The following is a 6,477-nucleotide window of genomic DNA, read 5'->3' as shown; positions in this document are numbered from 1 at the left end:
TTCACATATGTCAGGTTGCATCTAAATTGCATTTCAATGCTTGAGGTAGAAGACCTTAAAACAAGGCTTTATTTTGGGTGTTCATACACAGTTCTACTCTGTGCTGCATTAACAGGGTCAATATTTAAAGTCATAATTAATTTAAAAATTAAATTAAAATCATGCATTCCTCATAAATGTGGCAAAATTCCAGCCCATGCTGTTACATTTGAAGAGCAGGATCCTTCTTGAGTTGATGAAGAGGATAGATTGGGGAAGACAGCTTATCCAGGATTTACTTGCATTTTGTGAGCTCCGAGAGGGGCTACTTTATGTGGGTTATGGTATGTGGTGAAAAATCACAGTCTGCACTGTGTTGGGAATGGTTTTGTATCCAAATGTGCAGTAAGATGAAAATGTGAAATTAATATTATAGGGAAGTCTTGGAATCAGGCTTCCAGACTGGCTCCACTACAAGTACTCTAGCTCTTGGATGTCTATTCCTGGCCCCTAAGCACTTCCCAGAGATATATTTTTGTCTCTTCTTTTCTGGGACATAGGTTAGGTTTTTCTCCAAATATAGGTTCTATTTGCTTGTAGAAAATTACTAAGTAAGGTTTTGGTATGTTAGTCTGTCCTGCTCCAGAACAAAAGAAAACAGTTTGGAAGGGATCTTTTAGTTAGTGAAAGGTATCCAGGTGGGACTCAGCAACCTCAAAAAAATAAAAAAATAAAAGAGAAAATTGTACTCAGAGTGACATACAAGTGTTGCTTGACTCTAACTGATCTAAACCCAATCTTTTCTTTGCAGATATCAGGTCAGACTCTGCTTCACTGAACTTCTGATAAAACAGCACAGTGCAGGGGAAAGAATATTGTCAAGAGGCTGTTAAAATTCTCTGTTTTCAGAATGGATCTCCTGCTCCCTGAACCTTGGCAAAGATTAAGTCTGATCACAGTGAAGTAAGTCACAGAAGAAAATCAGTAGGATAAATATAAACAAATGTGCTGGTTTGGGCTGGGGTAGAGTTAATTTTCTTCACAGTGGCTGCTATGGGCCTTAGTTTTAGATTTGTGATGAAAACAGGGTCTATAATACAGAGATGTTTGTGTTGCTGCTGAGCAGGGCTTACACAGAGCCAAGGCCTTTTTTGCTTCCCATACAAGCCACACACATACATGTCAAGGATGTTGGGGGTGTTGGAAGTTTGGAAGAAGACACATCCAGGACAGATGACCCAAACTGATCAAAGGGATATTCCAGACCATATGACATCATATTCAGTATATAAAGTGGGAGGAAGAAGGAGGAAGGGGAAATGTTTGGAGTGATGGTGTTTGTCTCCCTACATAACTGCGATATGTGATGAGGTCCTGCTTTCCCAGAGATGGCTGTACCCCTGCCTGGCCGTGGGAAGCAGTGAATTAACTTCTTGTTTGGCATTTGCTCTCCTTATTAAACTGCCTTTATCTCAACCCATAAATTTTCTAACTTTTACCCTTCAAACTCTCTCCCTGATCCTACTGGTGGGGTAAGGGAATGAGTGATGGTGTGGTGCTTGGCTGCTAGTTGGAGTGAAACCATGACAGTAATAAGTCATAAAAATAGTAGCAAATGTCAAGAAAAACACAGAGATTTTGTTTTGAAAAACACTCCCATATTAACACAAAATTGCAAAATCAAAACTCGTATGAAATTTGATGAATTCTGTACAGGTTAAAATATTGCAACACAAATTTGAGGTGGTGATCTAACTTGTTTGACTGACTGGCTAAAGAAAACATACAGAACTGTTTTATATTACATTACATTGATTAAATTACAGTTTAGATTAATCAAATAATTAAAAAAAAAAAGAGAGAGAGAACCATAGCATCTCATAAAAGGCTGAGAAATAAAATGTTTTGGAATTCAACTTCAAAAGCAGGCTGCTTTGAAGGCCAAAGATGTTCTTGAACTACTTCTTGTTGTGGCTTGATGCATTCCTGTGTAGGAACTGAAGAGTAAATGGTGATTAAAGGTGACTGAGACATTTTTCAGTTCATTGTTTTCCTCAACAAAAGGTTATCACAGATAACAGTTTCAGTCCCATGATGACAGTCATGCCCAAGCTGGAACAGATGATCATTTCTAAAAATCAATAAAAGTAGAAATCTGGGCTTTGACTAGACTAATAATGCAGGCTTGGCCTGCAGTTCCTTTGGTATTTCCAGTCGATTTATTAGCAGGTAATGACACTGTATTCTCTGCAGTTCTCCTGAGCAATTTCACTATATCTCATCAATCAATCTGTCAATGCATTTTAGAAATTCTACATATTTCTCATACGATTGCCCTTCACAATAAAGTTGCTAGAACATTCATTCATTGTCTTCCATTAAAGTCTAAGGACGTCATTAAGATAACTTCTGAAATCCTTCAAGATATTTGCTTTCAGATAATGGGTATTAAATGCCAGCAGGCATTCAACACATGATAAAAACTCTAGGCTGTGGAAAGAATGCAGAGAGGATAATGAATTTTAGAGAATGATTCCTGTGAGCATCATTCATTTTGTTAGTTTCTAATGAAAGAATGGAGATAGCTAAAGCTTTTTTGCATGGAACTTGAATAGTTCAATTAAAGTAATATTTTAAAATATATTGACTCTGCATGAATCAAAATACTGGTTCTTTTGAACCAATTTAGGAAATTATGTATTTAATTTTTTTTCTGGACTAGTATTTTCAGTTAAAATTGCAATCATCTTTTGGCTGCATGATTTATTTATGTTTTCCTTTTTCTTTTTTGAGGAAAACAATGTTAGTTTAGGCACTATACTAGACAGATTTAATGACTTCTCAGCTATAACTGATTCACATTCAAGCAAGCAGAAGCTCACACCTGCCCCTACCCATTCTGCATAGATGAGTCAATACTTCCCAGAACTATGTTCTATGTAAGACATCTTTTTAATGAATTATGAAGTCTGCCTTCCAGCCCCTATGGAGGCAGCTGTAGTAGAGTACACACAATTCTGTTACTGCTCATGCTACTGTGGAAATTGTACTTTTCCTACAGAAAAACTGTACTGAGGAACACACAGCAAAACAACTTTTTGTGCTATATATTTGGAATTAAAAAGGACTTGAAAGTTAAAGATGTATTAAAAAATGCATCAATAAAGTATCAAGATATCTTGAAGATATTACTAAGCTATTAAGAGCAATTTAACCTGAAATTGATTTCACAGTTTTTATGAGCCCAGGGATATAGGTTTTTTTAAAATAAATTCTTTCTATCTATCACCTTCTCTGTCTTCTGACTCCCAAAGGAAAATATGATTATATCTTTTATTCTCTAAATTATTTTATTGTCATTAAGTAGCTATGACCTGATACTGTAAGTTTTTGAATCATTTTTTAAAGTTGTCAGCTTACCAGTGTTCTTCTCTGGCAGCTTATAAAAAGAGACATTCAGGTAACCTAGAGGTCAAACTAGTCCAGAAATAATTTTTCACAGTTAATAAATAGGTCTCTCTGCATTTTCTCACTCGGACATGACCAAAACCCTGAAAATTACATTTTCTAGAGCAGCTTGCCCTAATTAAGCCTTTTTTAATAACTGAAATATTTCCTTGCTAAATACAGACTCAGTGATGAAAAGGCTCTGGTATTTTAAAGAATAGTGAGGGAAAATCAGTCTTCTTTTCACCCTGAAGTCTTGGTTTTTGTGTTATCATAGTTTCTAACACTTCAATAACGGCACTGGTCTGACATGCCTTAAGACCTAACTATTTTTTATCTTGGATGAAAATAAAATAGGCTACAGATTTACACTGACGATAAATATAATCCTGCAAAGTTAAATACTGTCTTTAACAGGTCTTCTAAATACAATCCAAGCATAGGGCTATCAAGTATCCTTTTTCCTTTTCTTTTGTTGTTGTTGTTGTTGGGGTTTTTTTGTGTGTGTTTGTTTTTGCTTTTGTTTAACTCAAAAGAACCTGTTCATGCATTTGGTTACATCTTTTGCTGAATGCAGTCATAATTAATGATCTGGATGAGGGGACTGAGTGCACCCTTTTTAAGTTTGCAGATGAGATCATGTTTTTTGGGAGTATTAATCTGCTTGAGGGTAGGAAGGCTCTGCAGAGGGGTCTGGACAGACTGGATCCATGGGCTAAGACAGAAAAGGACTTGAAGGTGAAGGTTGACAGTAGCTGAACAGCATGTGCCCAGATGGCCAAGAAGGCAAATGGTCCCCTGATCTGTATCAGCAAAAGTGTGGCCAGCAGGACCAGGGGGTGATTGTCCCCCTGTACTCAGCTGGTGAGGGCACACCTCAAATCCTCTGTTTTAGGTCCCTCACTATGAGAAAGATATTTGAGAGACTAGAACAAGTCCAGGGAAGGGCAACGGAGCTGGTGAAGGGTCTGAAGCACAAGTCTGATGAGGAGCAGCTGAGGAAGCTGGAGGTGTTTAGCCTGGAGAAAAGGAGGCTCAGGGGAGATCTTATTGTCCTCTACAACTGCCTGAAAGGAGGATAGAGTGAAGTAGGGGGTCAGTCTCTTCTCTCAAGTAACAAGCAAAAGGCCAAAAGAAAATATCCTCAAATTGCACCAGGGGAGATTTAGCTTGGATATTAGGAAAATTTTCTTCACTGAAATAATGGTCAGGTATTGAAACAGCTTGCCCAGGGAAGTGGTTGAGTCACAGCCATTAGTGAGGTGTTTAACTTATCAAGCTATTTGCCTGATGACAGGTAGGCCAGTTTTCATCTTAGTGGAACCACAGTAATACACTGGCCTCATATACAACAGAGAAAATGGAGAAAATTGTTGTAAGCCTTTGGGTAGTCAGTGACTTTATTTCCCCTTTTAAAATACAAATAATTTCATTTCAAAAAGAGCATTTCATTCCTAAAAGGAATTCAGTAACACAGATTAACTGGGAAACACCCAATGCCTACTGAGTTCTTTTCTTGATATTTTACTATTTACAGACCTCTTGCCTGACTGATTTTTTTCATGGAATAAATGCTGCACCAGCTACATGATTCTGATTTCTAGTAACAGCTTGCATGTGGAGAATTCTGACCTACTGTGCCTTGTTGAAGTTGAAAGATGATTTAGAAAATAGTTCTCTGACTTGATGACAAGGAAATACTGCTTCTTGCTAGTAATTATACCTTATGGAAAATATATGTTTCTAAATTACCTGTAAAAAAAACAACTAGTAAGAAGGCCCAGAACAATCACTGTGACTGTAGACTCATCTCTTTTTCAATGTGAAAATCATACACTTTGCACATTGAGTTTAGATTCCCCAATCTGTTTCTGTAAGCATCACATCAGTCTCCTATTCAATTAATAAATACAGCGTTTGATATGTTAGAAATCCAACTTCAGAACAGCCTGCAAAAAATAATTTAAAAGCTATTAAATTAGAGGGATCTCTAATAAAATCTCTCTTAGTTATGTGTCTTGAGATGTGCAAACCTTTCTGAAATTTGTAAACCTCTGTTTTAAAAATTGTTGTTACCTTTAGCTTATAGATTAAAGTATCTAATATTAAATTTTTTCAACAAAAAACGACTCATTTTGGCAGACAGTACATATCCACATCTGCAGTTAGCCAAACAGATATTTCAAAGTGAGTTCTTATGTTCATGTGAATCTTTGGCCGTGACAAATGAGTAAGCACTGAAAACATGATAGCAACAGCCATCACACCCCACGAAACCAAATAGGTCATTAGAGCAAGACAGCAGCGGAAGGACATTACAAGTGAACGATATGAGGGGAGAGTGCTACAAGAGAAGAGCACTGAAAAAAATTTGGTGACACAGAAATGAGAACCGCTATTTTAAAGCAAGTAAATTACCAGTAAAGGAGTAAAGGAGAAATCAGCAGTATCTGCCAAGCTTGGGAGTGATTATTGACAGGGGCACAGAGGACTGGGATGCCATAGGCTAGCTGATGTGTATGAGCATCCACCTGCCAAAAGCTAGGAACTGACAAGTCTTTTAAAGAACTGGGAGAAAAAATATCAGGACTGAAATCTGTCAGGATTCTATTTGAACAGCTATTCACTCTTCATAGATCTTGTCTTTCTAAAGATAATCTCACCACACAAAAAATTGTGAAAGAATCTTCCCATTCCAAATAACTTAGATTTGTCCCTTGCAACACAGACAATGCATGTGACCCTGTATGGGAATTCTTCATCGTATTGTTCCACTTGTATAAGTCATTATTTTGTTCAGTTATAGAATTCCAGCTAATACAGTCTCTTTAGAACCACTCTCTTTTATTTTGTACTTTGCCATAACAAAAAATTCATGATCTTGTACAATTTCTAAGATAAGGCATTTGAAAAAAAGAAGAGTTATCATGAGACATGTATCACAGTGCAATATGTACTTAGCAGGTGGTATCAGCAGAGTCAGGGTATATGTTTGCAAATATTTAGTGAAGAGGAGAGCTCTGCCCTGATCCTGCAATATTTGATCACCAA

The sequence above is a fragment of the Zosterops lateralis genome (genome assembly GCF_965231275.1).
Source record: "Zosterops lateralis genome assembly, chromosome: 1".
NCBI classification, from domain to species: Eukaryota; Metazoa; Chordata; class Aves; order Passeriformes; family Zosteropidae; genus Zosterops; species Zosterops lateralis.
This window is presented reverse-complemented; position numbering follows the sequence as displayed.